At 43.2% G+C, this 17,596-nt stretch overlaps 1 protein-coding gene across 1 annotated transcript in view; it reads right to left on the bottom strand.

Moving 5' to 3' along the window:
- Nucleotides 1-17,121, bottom strand: part of NDRG1 (N-myc downstream regulated 1) — a 64,324-nt gene extending 47,203 nt beyond the window's left edge. The window contains exon 1 of the mRNA XM_038390127.2: nucleotides 16,971-17,121. The gene's annotated coding sequence lies outside the window, so the exon portion shown is untranslated. The remainder of the gene's footprint in view (nucleotides 1-16,970) is intronic.
- Between the last annotated feature and the right edge of the window lie 475 nt (nucleotides 17,122-17,596).

Raw genomic sequence — 17,596 nt, 5'->3', positions numbered from 1 at the left:
GGGCCATGAATTTTTGTTCACTGCCCATGACTTATACTAAAAATAAGTGTGACTAAAATGTAGCTTTAATTATGAGCACCTGGGTGGTAATGACTGGGGCTAAGGATATAATTGGGAGGATATAATTAGAAACAGAAAGCAAAGTGCAATTGTACTAAGGAGGCAGGCTTAGAAAGCTCCTGCTACAAAGTGTGTGTTACGTTCTGGGTGTAAAAGTGCAGAGGAATAAAGATACACATGTTTATGACAGTGAGTTGAAACCAAGTACTAAAGCTATTCAAAGTGGTCAGGAGTCCAAAAAAGTTACTAGCATAACTAATTTCCACCCAATCTTGTTCTCTGAAATGGATTTACCATTTTTGCTTAATGTTTCCAGAAAAAAAGCTTCAACTGGAGGTAGAGACTAGGAATAAAAAAAAATTTCATCTAAAAAAAATTAGGAGTGTCAGCTGCCTTCATTTACAGTTGCTTGTAAGGGAAAAATATTAGGCAACCTTGAGAACAAAATCTATGCAATCAATATATAGTAAGCTACTGTTCACAGGAAATGCACTATTAAAAGCTGGAGATGAAAAAGCTGCAGCTCTCTCATTAAGCTATTTCTCAATGGTCTAATAGCCCCCAAAAAAGAAAGCCACACCTAGCTAAAACTGGGATACTGTGAAATAAGAGAAAAGGAGTACCCGTGGCACCTTAGAGACTAACAAATTTATTAGAGCATAAGCTTTCGTGAGCTACAGCTCACTTCATCGGATACATTTGGTGCAAAATAAAGTTAACCTTTCACTGAATTCTACAATATGGGACTGAAGAATGCAAAAATAAAACCCCACACAAAAGTGTCATGCTTTGCTACAAATCCAATAGTTTCAATTCAAGTTCATAGAAGTAATCCAAGCATGTCTTCATGAGGGATTGTGAAAGACAAGACTGCATTTTTCCCCAGTGTTAGGTGGGAACCACACCACAACTTTTATTTTTGTGGTGGAAATACCCGTAAGTTCTTTTGCATGGAATGGTTTAGGTCTCCAGGAGGTTAGAACACAAAAAAAGGATTTAAAGTCATGCCAGAAAGAATGCCTTAGATATCTTATGGCATTGAATTTGTTTTTGCAATAGTTCAAAGTTGTTACATTATGTTTTGTAAGAACTAAAGCTAGGAAGTGCTGACCAACATGCTTCACTACTTCTGTGAAGATCTAAAGAGAAAAAGGGTGTGTGTGTGTGTGTGTGAAGATGTATTTGATCTCTGGAAATCTACTGGATCTTCAAATCCTACTTCTGCATCAGATCAGGTATTTCCAACTTAGTAGGTTTTCCTTTTAATCAATTAAGAGCACTTGAAAGATTCTCAACAAAAGCCAATGTTTCCTGATATAATTGGCATAATATTGTTCCACTGGTTTAAAGACTGAAGCACAAACAGTATCTGACTTCACTGAGCCAATTTATTGTCTGAAGAGAAAGTGGCTTGTGTGAAGTAGTTTTGCATGTTCACTGCAAGTTTCATTATGTTTAAATAGGTGCTGTGTGTTGCCTTCCAATACTACACTGTAGCTTGTAGCCGATTTAACAGCATAACTTTCCTGGATCAAAATAGTTTGCTCCTGCACAAGTGTTCAATACACAAAGATCTATATTTGCAAGCATTTGTGTAAAGTTGCCAGCACTGGGGGAGGGGGGAGAAAAAAAACCACACAAAACCAAGGTTTTCATTTCACTTCACTAGTTCAGCTTTTGGGTCTATATTAATTGACCATCCTGGCAACATATTCAGCAGTAGGCTCCCACAAACTTGAACCTGATTAGATGCAATTCCACCCAAGTTAAAGGATTAAATTTCAAAAGGCTCACACATGATTATGAGGAGAATTAAAGGCTTCATGCACCTTAATTATTGGAACAGAATCTTCTCAAAACTGACCATACATCAGTGCTTGCCAACCTGCAGGAGCAGAATCAGATTAGTTTATGGCAAGGCAAGGGGAACAGGAAAGGAAACCTGCATGGTTCATCCATTACAATGGGGGTTCCAACAGAAAAGGTAGGAAATCTCATTCATGTTTTTAGGCCCCATCATGGGGTCATCAGCAGCAATGCCTAGATTCAAGGATGCTCTCTACCACAGGTTTACATATGGGTCCTGAGAAGACTCATGAGTCACATCCTGGAATATCAGAACCACTCAACAGGTGCAGACATTTCCTGGCATGTCAGCTGTCTGCTGGCAGAAATCCTTGTTCCTTCCTTCTCTCTTTTCAGCTTCGAGAAGGCACTTCTGCTCAAAGTAGGCCACTGCCTGATGGAAGATGTGGCACCACTGAGGTCAGCTGGTAGCTTACTTCTCCCAGCTTGTGACATCCACATCAGTTTGAGATATGCTTTGTTTGCCTTTGTAGCATTTCCTCTGGCCACCATGGGACCCCTGACCATGGGTGAGCTGAGAGTAGAGGCTTGGTTTGGGAGGTGAGAAGCTGACATTGACATACAATATCCAGCCCAGCAGAGCTGATGCATGAGGATCATTGCTTCAATACTGGTGACATTGGCTTCAGTGAGATATGTCAGAAAAAAATCCAAACCAAGCAGAAGTTTAACAGGCAAAAAATGACTTTCACTATGTTTTCTGGAGCAAAACCATTCGTGACTACTTTCAATTAAACTGGTATCTGAATAAATACTTGAGAACAAACAGCCAGCGTTAACTCTTGTGATTTAGTGTTTTAGAGCCTCAGAGTCAAGTGATAATTGAAAAATGATTCTCAGGTAAAGAATTACTAGTTTTGAGATTCAAGTTTTAACTCAAAGTGTGGCCCAAGTGTACCTTAAAAAGCTAAAACCAAAGAAACAAGAACTACATATTATCTTTAAAAATCACTACTTAAGCCAATCAGGATTTTCTGGGGCCTGCCTAATGGTTACTGAACATTTGGGGTTGGCAATACAGTAGAACCTCAGAGTTACAAACTGACCAATCAGCCACACCCCTCATTTGGAACTGGCAGCTTTGCGGGGGGGGGGAACCCACACACCACACCAATACTGTTTTCTACCAAACTACCAAAAAAAATAAAGGTAAAGCAGCATTTTTCTTCTGCAGGGTAAAGTCTCAAAGCTGTATTAACTCAATGTCTCACTGTAAAAAACTTTTGAACGAACAACATTTTGTTCAGAGTTACAAACAACCTCCATTCCCGGGGTGTTTGTAACTGAGGTTCTACTGTACTGATTTCATAACAGTAAAGTAAACTCATTTATTCACAAAAAAATTGTGAACCACTGTTATTCTACCAACATTATTAGACAGAAACCTTTAAGTATATTTTCATTTATTGCAAATGATAACTAAATGGAAGTCATCCTTTGGCAACTACTCCAGAAGCTTTTCATGCACTATTCCAATGGTTTTCAAACTGTAGGTTGGGACCTCAAAGTGAGTCATGACCCCACTTTAATGGGGTTGCCAGGACAAGCATTAGACTTGCTGGGACCTGGGGTTGATGCTGAAGTTGGGCCCCTCTCCCCTGCATGGAGAGGGGGTAATTTTGTTGTCAGAAGAGGGTTGTGGTACAATTAAATTTGATAATCCCATGCAATAGTGCATGGGTTTTCATTTAAAATGAAAATAGACACCAGTTCAAGATTTTGCTACCATTATACCTTATTTAAATACTTGTTTTCAAAGCCAAAATATTTTTAATGTAGATTTATACAATGTGGTAATCAATTTGGAAAACAAACATCTTAGCTGACAATCTGCAAATCCTGTGCCAAACAACATTATGAATACAGCATAATAAACCACAATGAGACTACTGTTTGTAACTGAGACAGAAGATTATCTTTAATGGGGTTTCTGCAAACCAGTTAAACTCTGTAAGGATACAGAACCACAGTATACTTCTATGAAATCATGCCTTCCAGAAATATCACATCCTTGCACGTAGGAAGCTGATCTGCCCAGACTCTTCTCCAGTCTTGTATTGTTTAATCCAGGGGTGGGCAAATGTTTTGGTCCAAGGGCCACATCTGGGTATTGAAGTTTTATGGTGGGCCATGAATGCTCACGGAATTGGAGGTTAGGGTGTGGGAGAGGGTGAGGGCTCTAGGGATGAGGGTGAAGGAAGGGGATCTGGGCTGGGACTGCAGGGGATTGTGGGGCAGAAGGGGTCAGTGATATAGGCTCCAGGCAGTGCTTACCTCAAGCAGCTCCTGGAAGCTGCAGCATATCCCCCCTCCTGGCTCCTATGTGGAGGCATGGCCAGGCAGCTCTGGGTGCTGCCCTGTCTGCAGGCGCCACCCCCTGCAGTGCCCATTATCTGCAGTTCCCAGCCAAAGGCAACTGTGGGGGTTGTGCTTGGGGCAGGGGCAGCATGCTGAGCTGCCTGGCTGCCCCTATGTCTAGGAGCCAGAGGGAAGACATGCCACTGCTTCTGGGAGCCATGCAGAGCAGGGAAAACCCCCATCCCTGTTCTCTGGCTGGAGCTCGAGGGCCAGATTAAAAACATCTGAAGAGTTGGATGTGCCCCCCCAGGATGTAGTTTGCCCACCCCTTATTTAACCTCTGAACTGTATGATTTTCACTAGTCTGTTATCCATGCTACTGTTCCACTGTAACCACTTCAGGGTAGAGACTAGATGCAATGCCTTTAAACAGGATTCACTCTTAGCCCCATGCCCGATATTTTGACAGCAGTATATAGAATACATGGTTAAAGCCTGTAAAGCTGGCAGTAAACCACTACAGACTTTGTTACAGCAGAAACGCCCTACTTCTACTACATAAACATTAAGGGGTCTCAAACTCAATATTTATAATTTAAAATACATAAACCCTCTGCTAAGTGAGAGAACTAAAGATTCCTCAAAAGTATGGGTCCCTCCCCATTTAAAGATTGCAACTTCATTCATTACACAGAACGATCATTAAGTGGGCTTCCCACTTATTCTGTGTGCCCAAACATGTGCTAGGCATCTCACAGCATAGAAAAGCCAGCCTCTGTCCAAAGGATAGAATGCAAACAGACAAGCAGCAGAAGAAAGCCATTGTCCCTGCAGCTCAGTAGTGCCATAGCATGTTCCTCTCCCCATTCATTTTTTGGGTCTGACCGTGGCTGATATTTCCAAGCTATATCTACTTTGAGAAAAAAAACCCACAGATAATCTGTCTAGGAACAATCTTCATGAGATGGTATGCCAAATCCAAATTCATAGAATCACAGGAGCTAGAGAGGGAAGAGACTTATTTGATTATCTAGTTTGTGCCCCTGCCAGTACAGAATTGCTCCATAAAGTGTATTTTCTAAATGCCATACCAAAGTCTACACTGAAGGAACATTAACATTACAAGTAAAGCTCTCAAGTTACAAAATGCCAGAATTAAGGTTGGCTCTGCACCTTTAGTTTGCTCCCATCTTCTTATAGGTGCAGACGGTAGTGCCTCAAGTTCCCTCTAAGCTGTGTGGCCGTGCAGCAGGCTATCAAGGGCTGCTGCAGCCAAGGGAGAGGGCTGGGAGGAGTTCCCTCTCCCTGCCACAGCCCCAGGGCAGCCTGCACCCAAAACCCCTCATCCCTGGTCCCATCCTGGAGCCTATAGCCCAACCCTCTGCCCCAGCCCCGAGTCCCCTCCCACCCCTCTGCCTCACCCCCGCCACACATCTCTTCCATATTAGGTCACAAAATTCGTTCTGCACATGGAGGTAAAAAAATTAGAGGGTACATTGGTAGTGCCACATATTAAGGTGGCCTGACACTTCCTGTTACAAGACTGATTTCAGTTGCTTATAGCTTTGCCAAGTTAACCATTTGGACTGAAGTTTTCCCAAGCTGGATGTCTCCCTCAGGCAGATTTTTTTGGGGAAAAAACGTTAAAGTGTATCTTGCCCATATTAAATTCTGATCTTTCCTTTAGAGAGAGTTCTAGCACCCTGGTGTTCTGGACTAGAAGCTTTAAATTTGACAGATGGTGCTTGCCTATCAGGGATCTGCCTTCTGCTGCCCACTGGGGGGGGGGCGCCCTGGAAGAGAAGAGGGGGAAAGGTGGGAGGAGACAAATTTGGCCAAGTTATAAATCTTTGAAGACTTGTTGTTTGCACATGCTCAGCAGAAACTTAGATTTTACTTCCTAAAAATCACTGAAAATTCAGTCCTCACTGAGCATGCTCAAGCCTCTCTCAGCACTGAATGGACTCCCTATGTGCCCCACAAAACAACTGAGGATGCTTCAGCCCAGGACTAGAGGCGAGCTGGATTTTCCCCTGTAATCTATGATCCCAGCCCAAGGTAGAGAGACAAAAGGAACACAAAAAGAAAAGGAGTACTTGTGGCACCTTAGAGACTAACAAATTTATTAGAGCATAAGCTTTCGTGAGCTACAGCTCACTTCATCGGATACAGCCTCTCTCCTGTGCTTTCAGTTGTTTCAGCCATTTCAGTAGCAGCCAAGCAGTGAGAAGGAGGAAACTGTGGTCCAAATGCAAAGCGGAAGAGAGCCAGACTGGGGGAGGGAAAAGGAATAGATTGGGACAAGGAGTCTGGTAAAACTGGGACCTGATGGGGAGAAGAGAAACTGGTATAATCTGGGAGATCACAGATTGGAAAAGAAAATGGGTGGAGAGGGGAAATACTGAGTTTTGCCTATATTAACTTTTTTTAAAACATGCTTTGAATAGCTAAGCATACCAGGAGTTCCAGGAATTCAACAGGGGAGAACTTGTTCTCCCCATAACTCTATCCTAAACTCAGCATAGTTAGTTCCTGAAAGTTTCCATTTGCACATGTTCAACAGAAGTTGTTCTACATTTGCTCCTTAACTTTCTGAACCTTCCTACTGCTTTCCTGTCCACCCTGCACTTCAAATTACCCTTTAGCCTAAGGCAGTGTCTCAAACTTTTACTGGTGACCCCTTTCACAAAGAAAAGGAGTACTTGTAGCACCTTAGAGACTAACAAATTTATTTGAGCATAAGCTTTCATGAGCTACAGCTCACGATGCATAATGCATCCGATGAAGTGAGATGTAGCTCACAAAAGCTTATGCTCAAATAAATGTTAGTCTAAGGTGCCACAAGTACCCTTTCACATAGCAAGTCTGAGTGTGACCCCCCCCTCCCCTTATACATTAAAAGCACATTTAACACTATTATAAATGCTGGAGGCAAAGTGGGGTTTGGGATGGAGGTTGACAGCTCATGACCCCCCCCCCCCCCATGTAATAACCTCATGACCCCGAGGCGTCCCAACTGCAGTTTGAGAACCCCTGGGCTAAGGGAAGGTGCACTGATATGGAAGTGGTGATTTGCCTTTTCCACAGATGGTGTTAAATGGTTATAAGTCAGACCCCCCCCAAATCTACCCTAGCAAGCAGCCAAATATCAATCTGAAGTTGCAGTCACTACTGGCAAAAATGGAATCTATAAGCAGATTCACACACTGCCATGTGCCAAATCACCACACTTGACTTTGCTTTTAGTGAAATTTGACTATTATTATTATTAATAAACAATATCTCCTACTTCTGTCCACCTGTTCTGGCCAATAGAGCCCACTTAGAGCCAGGGTGAAAACTCAGGCATCAGTTCTAAAACATTCATTGCTGTCTGGCAGTTGTGCAATCCATTGGCAAAGTGCCACATCCCTCTCTAGTGGCTACTCCACTGAGAATCAGTTATTACTGCCACCAATTACTTTTTTAGCTCATGTATGAGAAGTCTGCTCTGTTGGTAACAAGTAGTGTTTATCCACAAAAATTACTAAAATGTACTAAGTATATGAACACTTAATCTAATACCAATCAGGAACATGACCCCCATCCCCCCACTACTTAATGCAGGGTAAGAATCATGTGGATAAGGTATCAGAGTAAAACAAAATACTAAGTAAATTATACACTAAGAATTAAGAAAAAAGGGTCAGTTCAATCAGTCTTTTCTGTTGTAATCACTTTTGGAAGGTACCCACAACAGAAGCCTTTTTCAGAGTCTGAGGCATGACAGGAAAGGGTTAAGCATCCTGCAGGAGGATGAATGACTCCAATTCAACTCTTAAAAGACATATGGGGATAGAACGTTCATGTTTTTGGGCATTACATATATATGTAGTAATCAACAATGTAATCAAACTGTCCCTGTCTATGCTGTATACTGAAAAGTCAGAGATCAAAAGGACACCTTAGCATTTAAAAGAACTGTAAACAGATATCGCTGTATTCATCTCTTTGAAATGTATAGCAAATCTGTTAATGGTGGATAATTATCAGTGTGCTTTGGAAATGGGTCCACTTCAAAGTCCCCATGAGTGCCTATTGTTCGACTAAAGGCTCCGAGCTGTCAAAGAAGGCCTGAAACTGTATAAAGTGGTGGCTTGGGTCCCGATCCTCTGATAAAGCTTAAGCAGATCTGCGATGACAGGAAGTTTGAGTTGCAAGACTGAGATCCCAGTCCTAAGCTGGTATACCCTGAATAGGATATTGGATTATAACAGGGATCAGCAGCCTTCAGTACATGGCCCATCAGGGAAATCTGCTGGTGGGATGGCAGCCAGCCCATCCCTCGGCCTGTGCTTCTTCCCGCAGCCCCCATTGGCCTGGAACAGCGAACCACTGGCAGCGGGAGCTGTGATCAGCTGAACCTGTGGCACCTACAGGTAAACAAACCATCCCAGCCTTCCAGCTGATTTCCCTGATGGGCTACATGCCAAAGGTTGCTGATCCCTGGACTAACCTATGGATTAATTCTAGAAGAACTCCTTGCAACAAAGTTCATCATCTCTGCTATGAATCTGAATTTCAAGATTGTACTCATGTTTGTATGTATACTGATAGTTTAACCAGCTTTTCTTTAAGAAATTTTAGTTTAGTTAATAAGAATTGGCTACAAGTGTGTATTTGGGTAAGACCTAGAATATCTGTTAACCTGGGAGGTAATGTGTCCCATCCTTTGGGATGGGTAGAACTTTATATGATGAATAATATTTTCATTAATTATCATATTTGACTAGGATGTCTAGGTGGAGGCCTGAGGCAGAGTTACTTTAAGGGAACTGTGGGTGACTCCTGAGGATCCCATGAGCTATAATAAAAGCTGCTTTATGTTGGCTTGGTAAATTTAAGTACTGGAATATCCACCAACTTTGGTGATTGCCTACCCCACTATTTGGGGTTCACCCTCATTGAGGGACCTCAGCTGGCTCCCCCTTAGGAATCCAGTCAGAGTCCAGTTCGTTTTAGCATAGATAAAACATAAGTGGCAAAAGGAATTTTGTTTGAGTAGGTGAATCCTGTTTGGCTTTTAATAAAGCGTCTTTCAAGCCTTCAGATTTCTAAGGAAATAGCAATCTTTTCCTATGACAAATCTTCAAAAGTGATTGATGATTTTGAATCCCCAACTTGACACTTAAAGGTGGCCTGATTTTCATCAAGTACCAAGCATTCCCTTCCGAGAGAAGGGCAACTTCAAGTTGCCTCATTGTAGGCAGTCAAAAAAGTTGAAGTGCCCAAAATTACTATGTACTTTTGAAAAATTGCTGCCTGTGTGTTCCAGGACAGCATGTATTAACTAGGAGGGAGGCCCTTCAATCTCCCCCTTCTAGACTTTGTTTAGCAGATAAGAATGACAAATCTTTAAACTAAAGACTGAGTAACATTTTATATGTAATATTTGTAACAGGTTCTCTTTATAAATTCTTGTAAAATAGAATGAAACGTGTAAAGTTTGTTACTTTATGTGAAAGCAAATGGCGATACATGACTTTTGTACTTGCTAATGTAACATATGTTGCGCCATTGCAGAAGTAGTGTAAACCGATGTCAAAGACCAAGTATAAGTTAACATGGTATAAGTGTATTCACAAACATGACTCCTAAATATTTAGGAGAAGCAAAACCAAGTTTTTAATAACCTAAAAATGATTGCAACATGAAAAGAATAACTGTACATCAATAACTTCATTGAAGCATAACATCCTAGATTCTTAAAAAAGGAAAAGTAATTAAGATCTGCAAAAAGATCAACCGCACTCCCTCCTACGAATCATGTATTCCTGCCACCAGGCTGTCTATTCCATTGTATAACTAGTTTAGTAACAGAGAATGCCTATTAAAAACCTGTATTGTTCAAACATGAGACTTGCATTTGTATAGCACTATAAGTATCCCTGGTAGTTAGTTTCTTCTGTGTCTGTAGTCTAGGTATTGTACTTTTCTGAGCAAAGCCTCTGCCCTGAGGATCTTACTATCAACTAGTAGCTAAAAGCCCAGACTGTCACATGTGTAGAGTCATTGTGGAAAAACAGCCAAAAATGGCTCATTTCCATACACTGCTGTAATAGGCAATGTAGCAGTTTGTTCATGTTTCCTATAATTTGTGCACAGAGCTGCTTTGGGCTAGAGGCAACACTAGCTGTGTTACTCCACATAGCTATTATTCCCACCTTCTCTAATCAGAGGTCACATTCCAACCAGCACAGAACCTTGGAATCCAATGGAAGAATTCTTCTGCTGACCTAGCTCTATCTACCCCAGGGATTAGGTCAGTTTAGTTATGACCCTGAGGGACAGATTTTTTCATACCCAAAAGACCTAGCTATACTGATGCAAGTCCCACTGTAGACCTGTCCTCAGATGTTCTATGCTTCAGCATGACACAGTGACAATCCTGAAAGATTTGTATTTGTGAAGATGGCAAATCATGGGCATGTGCCGAGGTGAGAACCTATGTATATTTGAGGTTACAGCATGTGCTGTTTGTGTTGGGAGGGGCAGGGTGCTAGGAGATTTGTGTTCCTCTGTGAGGGGAACAGCTGAGCCAGGCAATCCATCTGCCATCTCTTCCTCACACAGCCAATGAAATCACTGCATATAAATTAGCTTAGAGTAATGGTGGGGATTGGTTGAGTTACCTCTGACATCACAGACTGTTGGCCTGGGATTACCTACTGGAAGGCATGTGTCTAGGTTTAGACTGCATGGATATAATTCATAAAGTGAATGTGGCTGAAAACTTAAAAATTGGACCGCAACAGACTGCAAAACCTAGTGATATTCTGAAAAAAATGCTCTCAGCCATGTTTATAGCTGTGTCCCTCACTTCACAATGATTCTACAGACATGACATAGGCTTCAGAATAATGTTCCTGGTATCTCACTATAAAGATTTCATAGGCACTAGGGGTCAATCATAATATCCATAATGTCACTACCTGGAAATGCAGATTAAAACAAAATGTAAGGAACAATAACCATAAGGGTGGGGAAATGGTGGAAACAGGGAGAAGGGTAAGGATTAGATCATTTGGGAGAGGTTCGTTAGAGAAGCACAGCTTGGGTATGAGCTTTCTTGGTTTTGTGATTTCTAGGGCCCTCATCATAATGTTTAAATAGTGAATGCAACAGTGGAAATGAAGAGCATTTAAACATAGATCAGTTATAAATAGGATTTGAAAGGAACTGTGTGGTCAGTCTCCAGCTGTGTAGAGAAATATTATTGACAGCTGAAAAAGATTTAACAGAATTGTAACAACTGAAAGGGAAGTAACTCAAAACAAAAAAGGAACACAGGAAGTGTGTCTGCCACACATTAAAATCAGAACTGTAAAATTCACATGCATCCTGCTTTGTGCACACACGTTTGTGGAAAGAGCCACCAGACTACAGTCTTACATCAGCAAAGCCATTGTATACCTATGCTGTACAAAGTCAAATTTGGCCTATGGAACTGGGGATAGTCCAGCGACAGTAACATTCTGTTACGCGAGTATGAAGAAAACAGGCCTGATCCTGCACCATCCACTTGATGTAAGATTAAGTGGAAACTGACTTTAGTTCAAGGTGTAGGGGGTTTCTTCTACTCTTGGAGCTAAAGGACCCAAGACTGATGAATATGATGCCTGCACGCAAGTGACCCATGTTCTCCTGCACAAGCAGCACCTGCTACTCTTAAGTCAATGCAGAGAACCCACCAAAAATCAAGCACTGTTTATATTGTGTTCTATTCAGATAGAAATATCTGAAGTAATGCATATTCAGGAACAGTTCTGAATTGCTTCTTACTGCTGCTATTCCTTTAGCATAGCTTAAAATAAAGATGGATACATTTATGAATGGAATTGTATGTTGGGTTGCTTGTGATGCAAGGGACTGGACTCATAACAAAGGAGGTCCCTTTCAGTCCTGTTCACATCATTGACCAGCTGGAAAGATTAGATTTTTATTGTGTCAGGAAGGGTTATTTCACTATGCACACACACATGAAAAAATTTCTATTGAGAATCAAAATTTACAGATAAGCGTTTATCTATTTTAAATTGCCTAAAGGTAATTGATATTATCCAATCAAATTAAAAAAAAAATCTAATTCTGCCAAGTAGAACTGGTGATGGGATTACATCCAGCCAATTGTTCACTTCATCTTGATCAAAGATTGCAGAAGGGAGAAGGGTAGGGAGGAGAGCATGATTGGAGAGCATTACTGAAGAGTGCAGTAATCAGTGGTACTAAGTCTGATTTTCAAGTGGTCTTCATTGGCACCCAAATCAGTATTTGAAAAGGGAGTTGCTGTCCACTGCAAGCCTTATATAAAAGGTTTAAGGCTACTGCATGTGTTTCCAATGCCAAGGAAACTTTTAAAAAAAACACATGCACCTCTGATAAGTACATTGTGACCCAAGTACAGCTTTTAAGAGGATGGAGTTTACTATTTCTTCCTCCTTTTGTATAGGGTAAACTGCATATTGCATGACGGTACAAATTTGCCAAACACCAATCAACTTCCAAATATGATTACAGTTAAGGCAGTGATGGAAGAAGATTAATATGCTACATGCAATTTTGATTAACAGTACACAAATTTTCTAACATTTCATTTTGTTTCAGCAGAAATAATGTGGTTATTGATCATTGCATGCATTTTGTTTTTAGTATTCTGTTCAAACTTGCTTTATTATTTAAGGGACAAGAATGTGAAACAGACCTTAACTATAGAAAACTGAAAGTGACCTCAATGATTCTGGGTTTGTTTTTTTGTTTGTTTTCCAAACTATCAGCATTTAGTCATTTGTTATTTCAATGACCGACACATGCAATTACTGCTTGATGTTCTCATTGCTACCGCAATATTCCTTCAAGCACTCTGCAATTCCTATTTTGTTGTTAAATTAGAGAAAACCATGGATTTGATCATTGGTCCTGCATGCTGGCAAGGTCTGAACTCCATCTATTCACTTTCCCAGGTTTTTATTTGTTTCATAGAACTAAAAACATCACACTAGATTCTGGAGAGGACATATGTTGAGCTAAAGAGAGTAAACAGTTAACTTTCCAGAAAGCCCCCTCCCCCAGCCCGCCATGATGCATAAGTATGTGGTAAATCTTAAGTGCAGTTATTAGTTTTGGGGGACAAGAGAGTCTACTGGATAAGGCATTGGCTATCAAATCACTTGGATTCTGTTCCCAGCCCTGTGTGACCATAGGTAAGTTTTTTGCACGAGTCAGGGAAATCAAAACATTGTTTTTAGCTGACCAAAACACTTATTTTTGTCAAAGCAACAGTGACCTTGGTCACCTGCTGCAGTGTCTCATGGAAGTTTTAGCTTGAGTGCCTTGTGAACTCATTTTTAATAGGCCTAGCTCCCCAACTGGACTACATCTCCCATGACGCACTGTGGTTCCATATGTTGTTGGTCCACCACTGTTCATTATTAAAATCCCTTGGCCACAGAGTATCATGGGAGATGTAGTCCAGCTGGGGAGCCCGGCCTATGAAAGGAAGAGGGGGCATGAGATACCATAGCAGCTCAGGAGGACACAGATTAACATCACTGACCCAAAGTGTTTTGATTTTCTTCAAAGAAACAAAACGTTTTAGTTTAGGACTATTGTAACATTTCAAATCAGAAGTGTCTAAACAAAACAGTGATGTTTCCAAACTGATTGAACAGAACTTTCTGCTCAGAAAAAAAAATAAGATGTTTTGTTCCATTTCAACATTTGTTTTCATCACAAATTGGAATTCTGATTTTCATCCAGATTAATACATTTTCAAGAAATACAACCTCACTTAAGTGAGCTAGCACCAATATTTCATTTAGGCCAAGTATTCTTTTTACCCTGTAGCACAAGAGTTCTATTTGAAATTGCAGTACAAAGCAGATTTATCGATCCAAAGAATCTTTCTGCCATACTTCTGACACCCATCTTGCATTTTATTGTTAAACTCTGTCCAATACAGAATATTCAGCTCTTTAAAAACTTCTAGAGCTTTGCTCACCACAAGTTTGGTGGAGTCTAACCACTATTCTATGTGTTCATTTCCCTACCATGTGACAGTTTGTGTCTCTGCTCACTCACACAGCTCATTTTTGAGAATTCAGCCCAGAGTTTCTAAGTTAAATGCCAACACTTAGGTCTCAAGTGACTACCAGCTTTAGTTTTTACCCCAGTTTGAAAATACTCCACACTATACACCCCATGTCATGGTATCTGGGCAGGTTGTACTGCCAATTATTAGGTAAACAAATTTCTGTAATATTCCTATTTACATTCATCAAAAAATTTCATCTTCACTGCATTAACTGTTTTCATTGTATTGAGCCCTTTACAAAAGACTAGCTCACACTAGTATTTCATAAAGGGAGTGTACACACACAAAAGTACACTATACAGTTTCTGAAAACTCTTGCTTTTCAAACAGACTAATGCATGAACTTGCATGGAAGAAATTTACTTGTATTCTGGGTAGTCTTATTCTCTTGCTTCCCAGTTTTACTATTTCATCTGTAAAATCATATGATTCTTGCAGTGCACAGAAATATCTGGAGCATAAACACCACAAACAGCAGTATGTTTTTATCACATACATAGTACAGGCATTGTGAGTCAAACTATGCTAGAACAAGGATTTTAGATTAATACAAGTACAGAAAGTACACAAGAATACAAGTATCTGTTTCCAGCATTAAATTTAAAGTGACATCATTTCTAATGCATTTGTCTGAATTTTTGCTTCAGTTTGTCGTCATTGTTACAAGTTACATCTGATTGTTGGAACTGCAAATTAGAGAAACATTTTTTGTCCCCAATTTTAGCATTTATTTTGAGCATCTGACAAGTCAGTTTCCCTTTGCACGTCTTTCACACAAGAGAAGACAGAAAAAAAATATGTCAAATATAGGAAATTATGACCCTATAACCACATTTAGCAGGGACACTCAACTATAAGGCCTGAAACCACCTTTGATTTTTTACAGTTTTCTAGATTTCAAGCTGACCGTTTACAAGCCAACCGTTTCCCTTTAAGTTACTTCTTTTGGTCCTCCAAGATCTATTTTTAGATGCCCTCAGACTTCTCAGGAGAAATTAACAACAAATGTTTACTGCCATCTTACTGATTAACCTCTGCAATCCTTAAGAAGGGAACATTTCTTGTGGGCTGTCTAAAACAATGGGTAAGATACAGAGGGGCCCCTCAACTTGCAAGCATTTCAAAGGAAGGCAGCAACACTGAGGGGAAAAAAAATATCCTTAGCCACACACTTTCACCCAATTCCATCTTCAAAGCAAGATGCTTTGAACATGAACAGTGCCTCAAAAGTATTCGATATACAGTACTTAAACTACAGCTATAAACACATGAGACACAAAGGAGTAAACAATGAAAACTGATCTGTTGCAATCAAGGCTATGCAATCAAGTTATGCTAGAAAATTTGGTAAATATGGCTGAATTACACTAACAACTAACTTAGGCAACGCCTTTCACACAGAGAAATAGTGTTTCCGTTCCAAACCCTTCCCACTTCTGTAAGTGCAAAGAGGCTGAATCATAACATCAGCATCTAACAAGATTCCAGCTGTTTTCACTGCTTTCAGAGAGGGGCAGGGAGGAGAGCTGGGACATCTGCTAGGTGAACTGCCAGTACTTTGTCTCTCTCCCATTAGCCACAAGTCTCCAGTGACATTTCCAAGCCCATAGATTCTAGCAGACTTAATCTAGAGCCCAGCTAGTAAATTTGTTCAGTTTGACCAGTTACTAGTGTCTTATCTTGAAGTCCATAGGTACCAGGATTTTCCCCCCCCCCCATTCTTCTGGGTCCAGCTGGTAGGCACCAGAGATTTCACCCATCTTGACTTCGGTCAACAGGCTGCTGATCCTGCCTATTCCATTCCTTCCCCTCCCACCCATGCCAACGAAAGAACCCCAGGGACTACCTTCCAGCCCAGGGTGCAGCCCTCGGATTCCAGCCCCTCAGGCCCACCCACAGCCAGCACCCACCCTGCCAAGCGGGAAGCTCGGCGCAGAGAAGGAGGGGCAGGTGCTGCTCTTTCCAGGCAGGGCTCTGGGAAGCAGGGTGAGGGAAGACAGAGGAGCTCAGCGCACCGCCCTTCTGGGGGCAGCAGAGCCAGGCTGGCTGGGATGCTCAGCCCTCGGACGAGTCGCATTTTGGGAAGTTAAGCAAGCAGCCCTCCCTTCCAGCCGCTGGCAGCTCGCCTCTGAGCGCTGGGGTCCTGGGGGAGGGAGGGAAGGCTGGATCCGCACACTCAGGGGGGCTAACCCAGGTGGGGCCAACACTCTCCTCCCGCACCCGCCCGGCAGGACAGGGCACTTGCACCCCGGACAGCAACACCAAATTAAGCCCCCCCCCCACCGGGGCCCCTCCTCCCTGCACTCCATGGAGAGCCAAGCATGCCCAAGGGCCCCCCTTCCCTGCCCTGGGAGGGGGGAGAAACATGGAGAAGGAGAGGCATGGCCAAAGGAACCCCCTTTTTCTACCCTCAGGAGGGTCGGGGGGGGCAATATGGAAGGGGCCGGCAACGGCCGAAGAAGGACCCCCCCCCTTTCCCTGCCCTGGGTGGGGGGGAAGAAATATGGGGGGCCGGCAAGGGCCGAAGGACCCCCCCCCTCCCCTGGGGGGCGAGCATGGTCGGCCCCTTGTTTGCGGGGTTTCCCGGGCACCCCGCGGACGGGCAGGGGCCGCTCACCCTCGCAGCCGCCTCTGTCCGTCTCTGCAGCAGCAGCAAGAGGAGCCCGGCCCGGCCGCACAGCGCCGCGATCGGATCTGGCTCCAAGCCCCCGCCTCGCGAGCTATTTATACCGCTCCGGCCCCGCCCGCCGCCCGCCCCGCTCGAGCGCGGCCGGCGGCTGCCTGTTGCGCGGGGGCTCCGCCTGTCCGCGGGCGGGGCGAGGAGCGCGGCTGGGCCGGCGCAGACTCCGCCCCGCCCCGCCCCCGAGCCGGGCCCGCCCCCAGCGGCGGAAGCCGAGGGTGGCTCCCCTGGCCCTTGACCGGCCCAGGCCAGCACCCGCTGCCCCAACCCCGTTACAGGGCCCGCCCCGCGGGAGCCGAGGCTGCGGGGAGCTGGGCCCCGCCTGCCGCCTTGGGCCCCTAAGGCCAGGCCCGGGGGGGGAGGGGAGTCACAAAACCCCCCTTGGGCTACCAACCCCGCAGGCCCCGATGTTTCTGCCCCCTGGCCCGACACCATCGGCAGCCCGCGAGCCGGAGGGAGCCTTTGCCAACACCCCACCCGCGAGCCGTTCGTCGCCTGGCTTGCTCGCCCTCCCCAAAGATGGCAAAACCCGGCCCCCCGAGTGGCACAGTTAACTGACCTCG

The sequence above is a fragment of the Dermochelys coriacea genome, chromosome 2 (assembly GCF_009764565.3).
Source record: "Dermochelys coriacea isolate rDerCor1 chromosome 2, rDerCor1.pri.v4, whole genome shotgun sequence".
Taxonomy (NCBI): domain Eukaryota; kingdom Metazoa; phylum Chordata; order Testudines; family Dermochelyidae; genus Dermochelys; species Dermochelys coriacea.
Note: the sequence above shows the minus strand (reverse complement) of the source record. Positions and strands in the feature narration are given on the sequence as shown.